General features: G+C 49.5%; 1 long non-coding RNA gene across 1 annotated transcript; it reads left to right on the forward strand.

The window, feature by feature from the left end:
• Positions 1-2055: 2055 nt before the first annotated feature.
• On the forward strand, positions 2056-18271 carry LOC137480148 (uncharacterized). Its single transcript, XR_011002720.1, has 4 exons — positions 2056-4086; positions 10915-11080; positions 11177-11697; positions 17536-18271. It is a non-coding gene; the product is annotated as an uncharacterized lncRNA (long non-coding RNA).
• Positions 18272-19050: the final 779 nt, after the last annotated feature.

The raw sequence follows: 19050 nt of genomic DNA on the forward strand, positions 1-19050 counted from the left end.
ATCAGGATTTGTTCTGGCTTCATTCCCAGTAGTGAAAGGTGCAGTTTTCCCATGTACAAACTGAGATAGAAAATGCCACTGTGCCATTATTCTATTTCTCCCCCTATTCCTTGAGGAACTTGAAAAAACAACACACATTTAACAGTGCCAAGGGGATGTGGCTGTTCTGCCTGTGCCTCCTGGCCTTTCTCCTTCTCCCATCACATTTGGCATGCAAAATTGAATCATACCCTTCTCACCCACTTCCCACTGGGGGAAAGGTGGCCTTTAAATCATAATATGATTGCAGACAATGTTGCAGAAGGGGAAAATGAGATGAACTTTAAACTCCCCTTTGCTTTACAAATTTGTTCACGTCTTCCCTCACAGCTGCTTAGTCATGCCCATTAGATTTACCATTTTCTGGGAAGGAAAAAGGGAAGTGAATTTTATTATCTATTCAGCATCTGACTTGGTGCCTCTCTCTCCTCTTTTGTCTGGTTTAATCAGAAATTTGCAGAGGTTTTGATTGGGCTTCTTTGATCAGAGCACAGAATCCCCCAGGTAAGGGATCGTTAGTTCTCATTAGCAGAAGAAACATTTTTCCGTGACGCTGCACATCCTTGTCCAGCTAATTGAAGAGTCATCACAGTGACTTTCCTGCCCCATTAGTTTTCATGGATACCTCAGATGCCTCTAACAACTGACCAGGCTGAAAAGGAGGGGGCTGGAAAACAACCCACAGAAAGGACCAGGCATTGAATTAATTAGGAGCTGCTAGAAGAAACACTTTGCATCTTTCTGTGCAACTTCAGTGCTACTGGATGGAATTAAGAAAATGAAATTAAGAACTTGGCAAGTTTTATAAGGAGACTGGGTTGGTATTTGCATATCAAAAGTAGCCAGAATTTTTGGAACAGTAATACACATTTTGAAAGGGATTTTGGTCTTTGTGTTTGAAGAGTTAAATCAGTTTTGGGCTATTAAAAACTGCAGAAGGAGCCCTGATTTGCATATGTGCTGTCGGTAGGAATCTTATCCTTCAGCCTGGCACATCCCCAAATTGGACACTGGACAAGATGTCCATGTGCCTGCTCCTGCCTGTCAGTTCCCCGGGTCCTGCATTTGTGGCGGCAGGGCGGAGGCAACGGGAAGGAACGGGAGAACATTTAGTGGGAAGCAGGAACATCTCTGCAGTGGGCTGGCAGCCAGCGGGGCTGCACCAGCCACACGCGAGCCTCACTCCGAGCGGGTCACGGGCTGGATCCCAGCCCTGGCACCCCTGCAGCCATTTCAGTTCATGGCAAGGCTCACGGCAGAGCTCGGGGCTGGAAAATCTGTACCGCTGTGAAATGTGATAGTGCTGTGCCCCGGGGAGGGTCTGTGGGAAGTGCTGGAATTGGCAGTGCTGCTTCCTGAAGTGTGGAAGGTGAGAGAAGAGCCTGACACCTGAGGGCTCCTGCCTGGTGGTGTCAGGTGTGGGACCCACCCATTCACGGCAAAGATAAGAGACCTGTGTGGGGCAGGAGGCTTTTCCTTCTCTACGTATTCCCTCTTTGCCTTTGCAGCAGAAGTCTCTGGATGCTGAAACAGATAAGCAGGAGATGCAACCAGTTTTGTCCAGCTGGAAACCATTCCTGAGGTGCTGGGTACCTATGTACAAGATGTGGTCCCTCAGATGTCATTGGTTTTCCATGGAGGGCATTTTGCCAGGAGCTTGTTGGATAGGCCAGAGAGAAGCATCAGGCCTTAAAATCAAGAGGTGACCTCAGCAGTGGGCCCCTTACCATGTGTTTTGTCCCAGACCCTGTTCCAGTCAACACTGGGGACAGGATTTTCAAACTGTGCCCCATGTCGGTGTCCCAGCCTAAGCCTGGTGTGGTCTGGCCATTCCTGCCTTGTTTGCAGAATTCCAGAGTGGTTTGGGTTGAAATGGAGTTAAGGATCATCCAGGCCCACCCCCTGTCATGGACAGGGACACCACCCACTAGAGAAGGTTGCTCAGGGCCCCATCCAACTAGTCCTTGAATGCTTCCAGGGGTGAGTTATCAGTGGGCTGATATTCCCCAGTCTCTGTCCTGGAGATGTGTGATCTTCCTGCAGTGTCAAGCACAGGTGGCTTTTGGCAGTGGAATGATGCTGAATAAGCACTCCCTCCTATTTATCATCCCATTTTCCATGTCTGGTGGGAGAACAAGGTGAGGAGGAGGGAAAGGCACTCCTGAGCTCAGTACAGAGAGACTCTGGCACAGCAGCCAGGCACGCACATCCCCCAGCCTCCCAACCACGTTATTGTATTACAGCTGACATTCCTTCCTTCCACTAATATGTTATTTTTGGTCTGACAGCTTTATGAAGGAGAAAAGAGAAATAGAGAGAGAAACACGTACCCGGACAGACACAGGCAGTATTCATTCCTTATCAGCAAGGAATGGGTTTGCCTCAGACACCAGAGATCTGCTGATTGAAACATCTTGCTGTCTCCAGCAGCTCACTCTCCGTAATGGAAGGCAGATTCCCAGAGCCTGCAGGTTCCAGTGAAAGGGACAGGATTAGGTGGGGAGGGCTGGTCTTCCGGGGATTGTGTCTTCCTGGCTTGAGATATTCCCTGAACTCTACTTGGTGTCTAATTAGCGGGAGAAATCACTCTGCTGTCTGTGTTGGGTTGGTGCCAACATGGTGGGAGGGTGGCCATGGGGTTGATTCCCTTTAGTGCCTGGTTTTTGTGTTGGGAAGGCTCCCCAGACGGGGCTGGCTCAGGGAGAGATGTCCCATCCGTGCTGGCAGAACAGCAATGGCATCCCCATGGAATCCTGATGCTGTTTCACTTCGGAGAGAGAGAGAGGGGAACTGAAAAATGTGTGTGGGAAATGCCACAGGTCATTGTGCCAAAGGCCAGTGGGCAGAAGGAAGTGTGTGTGGGAAGTGGGAGAGGCAGGAACAGAACCTAAAAAGTTGAGGGTTGTGATTATGAAAGTGGAAAAAAGGAATGTGAAGCAATCTGGATTTTACTCGAGTTGGATGTTTGCTGGCAAAACCTGAAAGGGAAAAGAAAAAAAAAAAAAAACTGTGAATGAAAGTGAGGGAAGAAATGTTCCAATATGAAAATAATGCTGAGGTTTGCTCTGCATCCCATGATTCATCAGGTGACCGGGAAAATTCACGATGTTCACTCTCATTGCAGGAGAGGTGGTTAGAGGCTGCCAGTGATGGAAGGGCCAGCCTGGACAGCCGTTCCCTCCTGGAGCACATGGATCCTGGGTGCTTAGCTGGGCAGGGATCAGCTGGAAAAAGAGGCAAAAGGTCAACCAAGCATCCTATACATCCACATGCTTCTCTGCCTTTGGCCCAGACCCTGTTCCCAGGATGCTTGACCTCCCTGGACACCCTCTGCAGGAAGATCTGCATCAGGTACCTGGTGCTGTCCCCAAAACAGCCCCTCTTGCTCGCTGCGTGCTGGCTGCCAGGAGAAACAGCTCCAGCCCTCTCCATTCCCACACTGCAGCAGAGCCATTCCATTCCCAAGCATGATGGGAGAAAGGCCGATCAAACAGAGCAATTAATTCAACAAACAGTACAATTAAGCTGCAATCCCAGTGTAGTTTCCACCCTGAAACAGAATAAACAGCCTTCCCAGCACGGATAAATAAACTCACAGATGGAGGCTTTTGTGAGTGGTGGAGTTTTCCCTCCACAGCCCTTCTTGAGAGCACATAAAAATCGCGGAGTACATAAATCTTCAGCTCTCCATTCTGCTGGTTTGGGAGGAAGGAATGGTGCTCCTGCTGTGGGGCAGATGTGTGCTGGCTCGGGAGCGCGGCAAGGGAGCTGCCGGCGCACAGAGGCTGAGGCAGCCACCTCCTCCACGTCCCCAAGGCCAGCCCTTGTCACGGTCCTGACACAAAACTCGTGGTGTGAAAAGCTGTGAAGGAGGAGGGTGACCTGCTTCACACTTGGCTGGACTCACTTGTTGCTTCAGGAACTGATGGAAAATCTCCTTTTTTGAATGGGGTTTCAAAACATTATGAGCTGGCAATGGAAAAACTCCTCTGCAGAGCCCTTGGGTACAGAGTGCAGAACAGAGGCCTTTGCCCAAGGAAAAGGGAGGTAAATGTTTCCAGGGATGATGCTGACTGCATGGAGGTGGTGGGATCTAGGCTAGCTGCTCTGACCCTTTCCAAAATCAGCTGGAGACTGTTCTGGGAAAGGCTTTTCCATTACTAGCTGATCTCCATCCTGAGTTATTTGAGTTGGTGAAATGTTACCTCCCTTGAGGGCTGGCTGACTGCAGGAACATCAGAGCAGCATGGGGAAGGAGGATGTGGGAGTTTGAGCTGGACTTGTGTGGGAAGAGCAGCTGGAGTGGAGGTGTTCTGCTGGCATCAGGGATGGAAAGGATGGAAAGGGCAGGCTCAGGTTATATTGCAGCTTGCACGGGATTTGGGGTCATTTCTTTGAGAAGCAGCCAAGTCGGAAGCAGAAGGGAATTGTGCAGTTTAAGAGGTGTGAAAAGCCTGTGTGATGTGACTCTTCGGATGCTGTGGGCAGAGAAAGGAAAGCGTTTTTTTCCAAGAAAAGCTTATATGGTGCTGTGTGACCTCGGTGCTGCTGGGAGAGGCTGGCTGGAGGCCAGGGAAGAGATGGGTACTCCAGGTGAGTGTCACTCTGTGCCCACCCCTCTGCTCAGCCTTGTCAGCAGGCATGGTGGGGAGCTGGGGAAAGTATGTGGAGGTGACTTACCCAGCTAAACTCCCCCAAAAAAGAGATGAAGCTGAATTCTTTCCTTTTCCTGTGAGATGTTTGTGTTCCTCTTCTTTCCCTTCTCTCCTGCCTCCTGGATGGATTGCTCAGGATCTTGAGCACCCAAAAGGTTTGATTTAGCATCCAGGATCCCCAGATGGTGACTTGAGGTGGTGAACCTGGCTGCTGTGCTCAAAGGAGCTGGGGAAACCAGCCTTAAATTGGGTAAATCCGAGCAGTGGGAAGGGTTGTGCTGAAGTGGTTCAAGCTTAGGGATGTTCTGTGCATGGCACACAGAGTTCAGCACCTGGAGTTTAGGGCAGAAGATACCTGGCTCAGCAGGCAGGTTTCTAGTGCTGTGAAAGTTGTACAGAAATATTGTATTTGGCTCTGATATTTGCAGCAAGAAGCTTTTGAAGAAGAAGCTTTTTTACCAAAAGCCACATTCCTCCATCTTTATGGAGTTGCTTCAAATACACCTGGTGGACTCTCAAACCCAAATCCTTCAGATACACTCTTCAAACTCAAGCCCAGTGACGTGGACGGAGCTCTGAGCAACCTGCTCTACTGAGAGGTGTCCCTGCCCAGGGCAGGGGTTGGAATGAGATGATTTTTAAGGTCCCTTCTAACCCGCTGTGTGACTGTGGTAAGGCCATGTGTGCTCCTGGCCAGGAGATTCCCAGAGATGTTTTCTTGAACTGTTGTTCTCTTCTGGGACTTAACCCTGATGCAGCTTCACTTTCACTATTGCCTTGGTGCTGCTGTTACCTGTTAACCAGCAGATCTGAGGGTTGCAGAGCAGACTGTCTGAGGCTCCACGTACCCTGGGTTGGGTTTGGACTTGGAAGAAGAAGGAAAACATTCCTTTTGTCCTAACTGGTGACATGACATCATGAGATCAGAGCTCTTCCACTTCCAAATAGGAAACAGCTGCCATTGTGCTCATTCTCCAAGAGCTCCCAGGACTGGCCACCCTCCAGCTTCCTGCAGAAACACCCTTCTGCTTGCAGGGAGCCAGAGGTGAGCCAGCTGCTCTGACCCTTCCCTGTCCCCAGCCCGGCTGCGGCGCTGACACAGCCCAATCCCAGGATGCAGGACAGGAGACTCAGTGTCACCAGGCCAGGGTGTAAACCACAGCTGGCTTGGGCAGCTCAGCAAGGGAATGGCCACGTCAGGTTTTGAAGGCAGATGTTTGCCTGTGCTCCGAGCTGGCCACAAAAAGGTCATTGTGGCTGTGGTTCTCTGGTGCTGAGCTAAGGAGTTCCACTGAGGAGCAAAATACTTGGCTTGGAGCTCCTCTAGCTTTCCTGTGTGACTTCTGGTCATCTCAAATGAGCTCAGATCTGCTGGTGAGAAGTCATATGGCTCTGCTGTGTCCCATGGGCCTCTTCACCAGCATTGTGAGTATTAACTTCTCATCAGAAATCTCCCTAAACTGCAGCTCTTGATTTTTTAGGACAAGGATCTTACTCAGTGGGAATGCTTTCCAGGCAAAGAGGCTCTCACAGAGTGCAGGCAAACAGGCACCAAACCTGCTCCTCGCTGGCCTGGGTTCATTTCTTGCAATGTGGCAGGAAGGGGATGCCACTGCTGCTGCCCAACTCTGTCCTGGTGGTCCTCAAACTGAAGGGGAACCTGGAAGCAGCCAAGGGCCTGGCTGAGAAAGAAGCTGTCCTGGCCACTGTGTGACAGTGGTTTGGATGGTACTTTGGCAGCCTCTGGCGAGTCTTAAATGCTGTAATTGCTCTTGGAGTGTCCTGGGCAGGGCCAGGAATTGGACTCTGGACCTTGTGGGTCCCTTCCAGCTCAGGTTCTTCTGTGATCCTTGGCAAGGCTTTAGCATTAAGGGATGGATACTGGTGTCCTGGATGGTATCTGGACAGAAATCCTGCTGGATCGTGGCACAGGTCTGCACCTGAATCACCTCAGTGTCCCAAGGAGGTTTCACCTGTGTGCAGGTGCTGTGTTGGTCAGCACCATCTCCTTGAGCTGAGCCAGGCTGGCGGCAGGGCAGGGATGGGGTCTGGCTCTGCCTGCTCTGGCCCAGGCTGGAGCAGGATCCCACAGCACAAATCCAGGGGCATTGCTTTGGCCCTCTTTGACAAGTCAGCCGTGGCTTCTGTTGTCATTTACAAATCTGGGGCCCTCTCAGTAACTACTGTCACTGCTCCATGACAAAGTGTGTTTCCCTTGCTGGTGTCCCTTTGCAGAGATCTCTCAGACAGAATGTTTGTACTCATTGACATGGAACAAGCTCAATGGGAATGAAATAATTTATAAAAGTCACGAGAGCCTTTGGATATTGTCGCTTCGTTTCCTGCCACGTTCACTGAGTGGCAATTAACACCGACCTGAAATATTGCACAGGGCTATTTGTCCTGCCTGTCCTCTTTCATCCCTTGCTTCCTTTTTTCCTTCCTCATTTCCTTTCCTTCTGAGCTGTTCATGTGTCTCTATTTTCACCTGTTTTTTTCCTCTTCTCTCATTTTGTTCTCAGTTTCATTCTCTTCCCTTCTCTTTGTGCTTTCTTTTTTGCCTCTTTGCTTCCCTCATCTCTTGTATTCCTGTCTTCCTCTTGCTTTATTCTCCTTCTATATTTAAACCCAGGCAAAAAGCAAATTATTTATGAAGGGCTGTAATTTATGATGCATTCTTAATGTCTTGGAAGACACAGATAATTTATTTAATGAGTAAAGACACAATAATTCACAGATGATGATTCCAGTCAGAAAATTAGTTTCATTAATTTGCTGTAAATTCGCTGCCTTGATTTAGTGCACAAGGAGTTTCTGAAACCCCATGAAAATCTTTGCCACGGTGTTTTTTTTGTCATCACTGGATCAGTGTGGAAGTGTGCTGGCTTTCCCACCCCTTGCTGGCTCTGTCACACTCCTGCTTGTGCCCTCCCAACAGTGAGCAGAGATAGCTAAAACATTTCTTTTTCACTGTATGTGTGTTAGAGGCTGAGGAGGAACAGGGATGGAGGTGGAATTCCCATTCCAGGAGGTGATAAAACAAGCAGCAGTCTCAAAATGTTTGTTTTGCAAAGCCACATGCTGTTCCCTGAGCTTTTGCCTGGGATGTTCAGCTCTATGAGAGAATAAAAAAGTCAGTTTGCTTTTTTTAATAGAGTATAAAAGGTACTTTTTCAAATAAATTTCAGCACAGACAATTTTACAGGAGATTCTTGCTGATAACTGCAGTCTATATAAATATTATAGGAAACCTATAGAAGTGATTCATGGTGTACTATTGATCTAATCTGATTTAACTAAGTGTTTGCATCATGCCTTATTAATCACAAATAATGGGGCTCCAAGGACACCTTGCAGAATCAGGGCATTGCTCTTCACAGCTCTCAGTGTCCACAGATTCTGGCTGTATCCTGCTGGGACTGCTGTAGTCCATGGAGACTCCTCAGGGACGGGTTCCACACTGTATTTCATGGTTTTATTTTAGAACAGGTCTGCCAATAGTGCTCTAACCCACCTTTTTAGAGACACTGCACTGCTGCCTATTTGATGTCAGGTTAGGAAAGCTTCCAGATTTTACTGTAAGGAAAACTTGCAGTGTGGATCAGCGTTTGTTCCTCACATGGTGGGGGGGGCAGGAGGTGTGTCCTGCCAGTGGACTCACATGTTTGTGAGTACACAAACCACAGGAATTCCACGTGCTGGGAGCCCACCAGGGAGATGAGCTGCTCTTCCTGGAGCAGGTGGGCAAGGGCCTGATGTGGTAGAAGAGGAGGAATCTGTGCAAGTACCCTCAGCAACGTCAGATCAACCAACCCCTCCCACCAAGAGCTGCATGAAGATAAACGAGAATCAGCAGCAAGTTATCATCAGTTGTACATCCATAAATTGACCTGGCTGGGTGGGATTCATCCCAGAGTAATGAAGGAGCTGGAGCATGTCCTCTAAAAAGGCCTTGGGAGGCTGGGGAGGTCCCAGCTGACTGGAAGCCAGCCAGAATTATTCCAGTTTACACGGAGGGCGTGAGGGAAGGTCCAGGAGCCTACAGCCCTGTTAGTCTAAGCTCAGTGCCTGGGAAAAATAAGATGGAGAGGATCACACTGGGCACTATTAAAGGCATTTAAAGGACAATGAAATCATTAGGTGCACACAGCATGGATTCACATTCCTGCCCAGTTCTGTTCAATATTTTTATCAGTGATCTGGATACAGGAGCTGAATGCACTACGAGTGAGTTTGCTGATGATGATAAACTGGTAAGTGCTGTTGACTGTTGTGAGGGACAAGAGAAGTGGTAGTTCTAATAAGAAACTGGGAGGGGAATGGCTGGAGAGCAGCCCTGCAAGAAAGGTTTGGGGGTGCTGTGAACACCCTTTTCTTGCTTGTACCATGCAAGCCAGACCCTTGCTCCCCACGAGGGTGGCTTCTCATGGGTACTTGTGCCATACAAGCCATGACAGCAGTCATGGTGCTGTTGAACAGAGGCTCTGCTGGAGTGAAGGATGTGCAGGTCAAGGACTTTGTTACCCAGATTTGTCTCATGCTTGAATCCTTTTTTGGTGGAAGTCTGAGCCCCAGTGGTTCAGTTTTGGCCTTTTGGCAGAGCCTTTCATAACTTGCAGTTGCTTCTCAGGAGTGCGTGTACCTGTGGCTGACCCTATTGTGCTTCTTAGATGCTCAAGAGCAGTCTGGTGTGAGCAGAGAGCTGGATGAACGTCCATGGTCCAACCTTGCCTGCTGCCTTGGGAACAGGAGACTTCACATCTTGACAGGTCCTCTCCCCACCACCTCACAGCTTGAGGCAGTTTTCCAGCAGGACAGTAATCTTCCCATCCTTTCCAAACCTGCTTTTTTGGGAGCAGATGGCAGCTTCCCTGTGCCAGAGGACCCTTGTGTGAAAAGGCTGTGCATCCTGGAGCCTGCAGGCTGAGCTGCAGCGAGGGATGGGATGCAAGAAACTGCTCTGCATTTCCACTGCATGGCTCTTGAAGCCAAACCTGCTCTCTGTAAGGGACCTGCGTGCTGGATTTGGGATTTACTTGCTTGAAATTCCAGTCTTACCAAGGGCAGGGCTAAGGAGTGGGAGCTAATGGTGAAGGCCACCATTGTCTGGTGATGGCTGTGGGTTCAAAACCTGCTCACAGCCCAGGAGAGAATAATTTTCATGCCCTTGGCTGTGCTGCTGGTCATGGGTCACTCACCCTTCCTTACTAACAGTCAGCACAACGTGAGTAAACTGCATTGTTTGTTAGAGGAGCAGGAACAAGATCTTGGCAAAGCTTGTTTTGCATGGGATGAGTCCTCCCCAGGTGCTGTCTCAAGCGTACACTGAGTGTTCCAAACCTCTGCTTGGAGTCTGACACGTGAGGAATGACTAGCCCAGGGTAAAACCTCTCCTCTTCCCCAGCAGTGGTTTAGAAGCATGGTGGGAGCAGCTGAGCAGACAGAGGAGCAGCTGCTCACACGTTCCTTGGCCCTTCTCCTCCCTGGAATATCCCCTCCATCCCTGGACATCTCTGAGCCTCTAAAGTGGTGCTGACTTTGACCTCAGGGCCAAACAGCCTTTGCCTCTGGCCAGGGGTGTCCAGCTCGGGGGACTGTCCCTGGCAGAGGCTGCCACTGCCCATCCTGCTGATGGGGCAGGGCACAGCCACCCGCCGTGTCCGTGACCTCTGCTCAGCCCTCATCCCTCCGGATCCTCCACAAAGGACTTGGACACCTGGAGCTTGGTAACAGACCAGCCCCTCTTCTCCAGAGGGGTCAGCAGAGGCGCTGGGCTTGAGTTTTCTGTGGAAAATGGGATGAAGTCCTTTCCCCCCTGCACCTGCCAGCAATGTGGGCAGCTTGCTACAGCCAAAAGCAGCAGGTTTTGCCTGACTTCTGCTTAATGTCACATTCCACTGCTCTTGCCTAAGCTCTATCTCTTACCTTGAGCTGATAATAGGGAGCTGTTTCACTCCTACAGCAGTGCTTGTCCTTCACTTTGTTTTATACTGTTCTTGGTCTAATATGAGTTCTAGAATAAAACCACTGTGTTTTTAGCACCAGGACAACTCCATCCTGCCCCTTCCCTGAGCATCTTTGTCCCCTGTCCCTGTGTGACACTCTGGTGTCTCAGGAGCTGTTTTTGCTGAGCTGCCTGCAAGGGCACATGGGCTGTCCCCAAAGAATTGCAGTGATTAATTATTTTTTAATTAATATTTTTCTTTTTTTCCCCCTTCAGCTGTTTTAGAATCTCCTTTCTCAAGGTGGCACAGCATAGGCTTTGGTGGTTGTGCCAGTGTCCTCAGTACTTCCCTGGGGTTCTTCCATTTGGAGCCATTTCCCCTCTTCCCCAGAGATCCTGCTGCCCCTGCCTCCCTGCAAAAGCATCCTGTCACACCAGCCAGGTACAGTGGCCTTTTCTTTTGGGTGGCTTTTGCTTTTCCACCTGGCATAGCGGGAACTGCCAAGAAGGCACAGAAATTGCTTTTCCTTCCCTGTAGCTGCTGGGATCTGCTGCTCCTCCTGGGAACTGGAGTCTCTTGCCTGGAAAAAGGGCCCACCACCTTCCAAAGACATCGGGCTGCAGTGGGAGCTGGAGGCACAGAGTCCTGCCTGTGGCTGTCCTTGTCCCAAACGGAGCAGATGATCAGCCAGACTCCCTGGGAAAGGGGCTGCCTTGCCTGGATCCCAGGTGGAGAGGAAATAGCAGCCCCCTGGAGCTGCTCAGGCTCCCTGCTGAATGCGAGTTCATGTCCTGAGACCTCTTCCAAAGCATGAAGAGGAGAATCTGCCTGGGGCCGTGGGGAAGCAGTGAGTCCACAAAGCAATCTGGTTGTGTTAATCTCTCACGGCACAGCATAATCGAGCTCAGCCTCAGCAAAGTGCTGGGCAAATATTGGTATCTTTTTTTTTAAACTTGTTACAGAAGCTGGAGCTTATCATACTCTCTGAGCTACAGTGTCTGCTCCTGTGGGACAGCTGGTAGGAGCCTGGCTTTCTTCCTGAGGACACAATGCCTCTGGTAAGTGGGAATGCCCAGTGTTATTTGAATTTTGCACTCTTTTCCCTGCTATTACTGGATTTCCCTATTAAAAGCTGTCCTGGTTAACTGCTCCCCACACCTTCCACCCATAAAAATCCCAGTGCAGAGACTCCCAGGGGTCACCTGGTGGGGTCACAGCAGGGCTGCCCTCTGCAAACACCAGGCTCTGGCAGCTGCCAGGCTGTTCCTTCCCATTGTGCTGCTTCCTGTGCAATGAGGGAAAATGGAAACAGCTTCTCCCATGGCAGCTTTGCGACCTGGGAGCTCATAAAGGCGAGAACACTTTTAATTATGAGCTTGTTCTGATTATGCCCAGGCTTTGTTTCCTCCCACGGAGCGGGCCAGCCCTCTGAGGTCAGGATGAACTTTGGATACAGAACTTCTGGCACTCGCAGTTAGGAAAGCTGGAGAGTTTCCCCCTCCTGAAGCCAGGCACCTGCAATGTGTGATGTATGGCTCCTCTGGGGCCAGTTCTCCTGGCCATAACGCTGCTGAAAGCAGAACAAACACATTTGTTCCTGGACACAAAATAACCTTTCTGTTTCCCCTGGCTCTGCAGTGCCACAGGAACCCCCTGTTCTACCAGCTGGGAGATGGAAGGGGCTGAGGGAGCCTTTTGGTAAAGCTTCTCATCCTGGGCTTGGACTTGAGATTTCTTTAGCTGGACTCTCTCCTTACACCCTGAACTTGAGCTGACTTGAAAATGAACTCTGAGTCCTCCCTGGAAAGGGAAAGGAGATCCTGCAAGGAGAGGTTGAAGCTGGAGACCCCTTTCAGTTCCCCTCTCCTGCTAACTCTGTGTGGAAAATGACAGCTCAGGTACCAGGCCCCTTGGACAAGGGGTCTGTACCAGAACCGTGAGGGGAAAAATAATTTTATTCTGGCTTAGAGTAGGATTATTGTGGCATCTTTCAGAGTACTGCATCTCTGTCTCGGCACTGTTGCCCTCTGTTTGCTGGATGCCAGTACAGCTGTAGCGGTTATGGCCAATTAATTAGAACCACTTCCCCTTGTTTTCCCCTTATAAATCACTTCCTCTTTAGTCAGCCTGCAGAGAAAACAAGGGGAGAGTGAAACAAGTCTGAAGTAAAATATGAAGCTCCCTTTTATTCCATATTTCAGACAAAGGCAGGCTGTGGGACAGGCAGGGGAATGGGCTTTCTGAGCCAGTGCTCTGTGAATTCACGCTCTCTTTATGAGTCTCTTCAGTGCATGAAGTGAAGTTTTTAATGGCCATGGCTGCTCACTTTGAATGGCTGTGAAGTCTGGGTCACGGCAGAGCAGCATAAATTCCCTTCCTCTTCGCTGCCATTGGAATTAGCTTTTTCCAAAGTGCAAAGCCTGATGAGGGTGGGTCAGCTCGGAGCTCGGCCATGATGAGGATCTTAATCAGGGCTTCAGCCACAATTTTCACCCTGATTGTGAAGGAAGAGCAGGGTGCTGCTTTTGTGTGTGTTTGGCTTTGTATAAAGCCTTTCTAGAAGTTACCTTTGGCCAGCTGTCCCGCTGCCTGGAAGTGTCACCTCCATTCTCCATGAAAAATGGACCAGACTTGGTGTAGCTGAAGCTGGGTGGGATAAGTCTGGGCTTTTGTACTTAGCTTAGGAAGGTTTGTGTGATCTTGGCTTGGGCTCTTTTCTGTCCCACTTGAGGGGTCTCATCCATGGGGTATCCCTGTAAAAGGTCCCAGGAATGAATGTGATTTTGTCTGTAAAGATTTCAGGGTGAGATGGGTGTGGAGTTCCCTCACAGGCAGCCTTGGTGGGTGGATGTGATCCACAAGGCTGAGTGGGCAAAGGGGAAGGAACCAGGCCAACTCTGCTCTCCAAATATCTGTGGATGGGTCAGCTCAGAGTGCTTGGCCAGCACTGCCTCGAGGTGGAATGGTCCCACAGGCTCCTGATCCCACCCAGGCATTGACTGTCCTTGGTCACTGTGGGATGCAAGCGCTGCGAAAGGGGGAAGGGGCCTCAAGTTGCACCACGGGAGGTTCAGGTTGGATATTGGGGGAAATTTCTTCACTCAAAGGGTGGTCAGGAACTGGAACAGGCTGCTTGGAGATGTTAAAAAATGAAGCAGATGTGGCACTTGGAAATATGGGCATAATGGGATTCGGCTGAAGGTTGGATTTGATGATCTTGAAGGTTTTTCCAACCTTAATGATTCAATGATTCTCTGGCCAGAGCTTTTCCCAGTTCTTTCCCACTGCAGCTGTGCTACTTTGTTTTCCAGAAGTTGTTCTTTCCAGCCTTTGTTGGCTTTCCAGATACCTTTGCAAGCCTCCTTCAGCTAAGGCTGAGGAGTGCAGCTATTCCTACTTTCCAAACCTTTCATCAAAGTGGAAGTCTGGGCACTGTGTGAACTACACTGTTTCTCTTTTATCCCAAATTCAGTAACCTTAAACAAAATAGCCCCTTGGCATTGTTCCTAGGAAACCACTCAGCAGGCAGTTGGAAATAATCATACAGATAATTTACTTGAACACTGCCCATAGGCACATTTTAGTCTTCTCCTCTATTTCTAAGGAAATTGGAAAGAGGGGCAGTGTTACTGTCTTTTGAGAAATAATAGAGGCCCAGGGTTGCACAGGCAGCAATTCTGGAATTTCTTTTGTAGCGTTAAGGGAAAATTAAAAAAAAAAAAAAACAAAAAAAAAAAAAAACAAAAAAAAAAAAAAAAAAAAAACAAAACAAACCAACCCAAACCTCAACCTGCAAGTAGAGGTAAGCAAGTGAACTCTGTTCTTTTTTCAGATAGAAAAAAGTTAATTGACAAGTTTTTTCTTTTATACAAATATCCAGAAGCTATTTAAAGTACTAGTGAGAGATCTTATTAGGCTCTTGTTTTGAAGAGGGATTAACAAAAGTTTGGGAGGGAAGTAGATTTTGGCTGACATGGTTATATTGTTGCAGTCTTCCCCCACCTTCCAAAGTTTTCATCTTCCAAAACTACAGATTTTAATTAAAAAAAAAAAAAAGGGAGGGGGGTTGAAATTCTCGGCCTTTCAGCTCTGCAGCACATACAGACAAATAAATTAAAAAGTGGGAGAAGTGGAACTAACCCAATAATCCGTGAAAACCTAATTTCCCTCACAAGCGTCGCTGACGCAAACGTCTCCCCTCTCCCTTCCCCTTCTCTAGTTCAGGGGCAGTGATTGGAGAAATTGGCTAACAAGATCAGAAATTTAATTACCGTTCTGCCTCCCCTTCCCAAGAAATTGGATGTCACACTTCCTTGTAGCCTGTTTTGAAGACGTGCTGGGGCTGGTGTTCACATGACTTGAACCTGACTCCCGACCCTCTGCCTCCACTTTCCTTCCCCTATTCCACATGGAAATACCTTTCCAATGCAGCTAATCCTTGGATTAGCTGAGATGTGAGAGGCCATGGGTGTTCTGAAGGCCATGGTAAGACTTTGCCAGGCCTGAATGGAGCCACTTTGGGTTCCTGGTGTTGGAGGGAGCATCAGAGGGGAGAGAGCAGGAGTTGGGATGTGCCATGGAGCAACATCTCCAGGTGTTTCCCATGTCTCCTCATGCTGGAACTGGCAATAGGAGTGGACAGGGTCAGAGAGGGCTCTGGGTTTGCTCTAATATTGCTCCTCTGGTTTTATGCCTGGGTCACAGCACAAAGAGGAGTTTTCCTGTCCATTCAAGCAGCTTCAGATCTACGCCCCCAGTTTTTCCCTTGTTGCTTCCAGGCTGAAGCTTTTGCAGGGTTCCTGTGGGTGCTGAGGAGCACAGCTTGTCTCTGCCTAGCTGTGGTGAGGGCAGGGATGAATGAGGAGCAGAAGAGAGGAAACATGGCTCACTTTGTAGTGTCACTTCTATCGCCGGCAGGGATCTGGGATGTGTAATTAGCTGAAAAGGAGGCTATTCTACATAACACAGGCCTGTTGTCCCCAGCCCAGCAGGCCGGGTGACCCAGCCTTTGGTCTCCTGGCTGGCAATGTCACCACAGTCCCCTGGCAGCACAGCAGCCTCGCTGGAGACAGATGCTCTGTTTATTTTTCCATTTGTATTCCCAGCGTGTCCTGCACCGTGCTAACTGTAAGCCTGGCTTAGAAATTCCCTGCAAGCACCTTATCAGATAATGAATAATGATTTATTGAACATATGGGTAAACAGCAGAGATAAGATATAAATACACTTCGGAAGAGCAGTTGCATTTGTAAGGATCTGTACCAAACCCGCCCCATGGATTCCGGCTCCGCTTCCAGCTGCCACAAAGGCATCTCCTGCTTGGGCTGCTGTGCATCCCTGCAGCTCCCCATCCGTGGGGGAAAAACAAAGAGCAAGGGGGGAGGGCAAAGTCACCTGCCCCAGGAGATACTCACAGGGGTGTGGGCATTAATTCCCTCTGGCTGTAGGAGCCAGGCTGAAGCATAAGCAGGATGCAGTACTTGAGCCAGAATTTGAATTTTGATTTGATTTTAAACAAGATTGAAGATTTGTTCACCCACTCGAAACAAAGCAAGGCTGTGGAAGCAGTGTTGCTTATACACCTCAACCAGGATGAAGACAGGAGGCACGGCTGCTCTGTGAACATGGGCTGGGACCCCAGACCTATGAGGAGGGGTAGTGTTGGCTTCTGAAAAATGGGTTCCTGGCACTGAACCCTCCCAAGTGCCCAAACCAGCCTGCTGGTGTGCTTGGCCATACTCTGCCTCTCTGTCAATGGATTCTGTACGTCATGCAAAGAGCAAAACCAGCTCTGTTAGCAGATGGGTACCTGATTTTTGTGCTGTGGCTGCCTCTGGAGGGAGATGGGAGGCAGTATCCAGCTGTAAACTCAGGGTTATGATATGATTGTGGTGACAAATGCTGTTTGTGCTGCCCTGAGGTGGAAAGATTCACCTTCCCTTCCCTTTTGGAGTAACTCATTCCCAGCAAATGCCATCTCAGAGGCCATCCTCAGTGAAATGAATGGCTGCCCGCGTGCCCTCCTTGAGTCTCCCACAGCATTGCTGCTGAGTTTGCAGGTGGAAAGCCCCTTGGAGGTCCAAGACTGCTGTTTTCAGGGTTGTCCAGGAGTTGTGGTAACTCTCCACCCCTGCTCATCCTCTGTGCATCACTTCCTATGTGGCACCTCAGGTGATCTCTCCCACCTGCCAGGTGTGTGCAGCTTCTCTCTGCAGCAGAGTAGGGGGGAGCTGTCAGCTTGGCCTCTGGATTTATTCGCCCTGCTGCCCTTGAGAGCCACTCCTCTACTCTTTGGCCAGGGGACCTGCCATCAGCCAGCCAGCATTATTTGCAGCCCTTCCTAGGTCGTGGATAAAGGATAGCTGAGCTTTTCTCTCTGTTTAATCATCAGTCACCAAAGGCAGGGATGTTCAGGTCCTTTAAAGCAGAGGAAAGTCAAACCTTTCTGGGTGGGCTGGTAGGATGTGAAAGGTTGTGAAAGACCTGGCTAACCTTGAGATTTGAACTCAGCCTGGCATTTTGGGGGTTGTGATGTCCACCTGGACAGGCAGATACAGACAATTGTTCAAGCTAACATGAGATAATCCTGTGAGATGCAGAGGGGGGACAGTTCAAGAGTCCTCTGAGATCATTGTTTGGGTGCAGAAGGTTGGTGTAGTTGATGAGTGTGGGAATACTGTTAGTTTGGGTTTTTTGTCTTTGTTCCTGCCGCCCGTGAACGCAAAGATGTTTTTCTTTCCTAATGCTCTGCAGTAGTGGTTGGGGCATTGCTTTCCTCGAGGCTTTTGTGGGGACTTGGGTTATCACTTTCTTTTTTGATCTGGAGATTTTTCAGTGATTCAACATTCCTCTTGCTCCCTCCCAGCTGTGCTCATCATCCTCTTGCTTTATCCCAGCAGGCCTGGCTCACCATCATGTAGCTTCTGGGCTAAAAGGTAAATGACAAAATCCCAGGGACAGGAGCCTGATAAAGCTTTGTGATCCAATCTGTTGGTGAGTACAGCCATGGAGAGAATTCGATTTGCATACATTTCCTACCCGGAATTCCTCTGGCGCTATTGGGAGTCACCATAGCTAACACAGGCTCTGAACTGTGGGGTTTATGTGCACGCAGAAACTACCCCCATTTTCTTTATTGGAAAGAGATTTACTGGAGCGTTTTTTGTCTTATTGTCCATCCCCCTCCTCCTTTCCCTGCCCATCGGGGGATTTTGTGCTGCTGTGGAGACTCTTTGATCTGAGCTAGTTCTTTGACGAAGCTTCACAAGACAATAGGAAAACAGAGCACTGCTCTGGGGAGAATCCTTCCTGCTCAAAAAGAAAAAGGTGGGAATCATGCTGGCTTGGTGAGTTGGTACAGCCCAAAGGCAAAGAGCCTCCTTTTCTGCTCCTGGGGCTGGACTTTAGTGGTGGACACCAGGATGCAGATTCTGTTCTGAGCTGGGGGGAAATGTGGGAAAGACTGGATGCCAGAGTGTTGCTTGGATCGGCATGGGGGGAATCAGGGTGAGAAATCATCAGAGAGTGTGGGGAGCTGCCTCGTGGAGGGACATGGGCCCCATGGGCTTTCTTGCTCCAGGAAGAGGTTTAGGGATCACTGGTGCGGGACAACCCCGTGGCCTCGGCCAGTTTGGAGTGCGGCCCTTGTGTCTCAGCCAGAGCCAAGGCTGCTGTTAGAGGCCTGTCTGGAAGTTTTCAAGCCCAGTTCTTCTTTCTCAAGGCTTGTTGGCTTTCCCATACAAATCGGAGTGGATGTAGCCATGGATTCAGCTCCTGCCACATCAGACTCCTGTAGCTGATCCTCACCTTGGAGAAGCATGTGCCAAACGAAGCTATGTGTGCCAGGGACTGCCTGGAACCACGGGATCAGCTCCCGTGGGAAAATCACCAAGCTGCCTCTCGTTGGCCTTGGTGTCTCCTCCTTCCCTTCCTGTGGCTGCTGCCCTGTTAATTGATTGCTGCCCCGTTCAGCCATTGCTTGTGGAGCTGAATGCGCCAAGTTAAAGCGCGAGAGCGGAGAAAGGGAGCAGTGATTCCGAGCGCTGGGCTCGCATCTGAAAGATTACAGCACGATCTAATGAGCTCATTAATTTCATTTCATTAACCAAACACTGCTTGTGGAGAATGGCAAATATTTAAAGAAGCGCAGCAGGGTCAGAAACACATTTAATTAATGTTGTCACGTGGTGCTGAGAACAGGAGCGGGGAATAAATCCCGATGCCATACATTAACATCCATGGTGACTTCTCTTTTATATTTAATGTGCTGCTTGGGTGAAAGGCCTGCCTGGCTTCTTGAGCACAGTGTCTGAGCAGCTGAGTGTGTTTTCCCTTCCTCACAGGGTCCATGGAAGCCAGGCAGTGCTTCCAGTGATGCTGGTTTCCCTGTGGTCCTTCTGCTTGCTACACCG

This window comes from Anomalospiza imberbis, chromosome 10, assembly GCF_031753505.1.
Source record: "Anomalospiza imberbis isolate Cuckoo-Finch-1a 21T00152 chromosome 10, ASM3175350v1, whole genome shotgun sequence".
NCBI lineage: Eukaryota > Metazoa > Chordata > Aves > Passeriformes > Viduidae > Anomalospiza > Anomalospiza imberbis.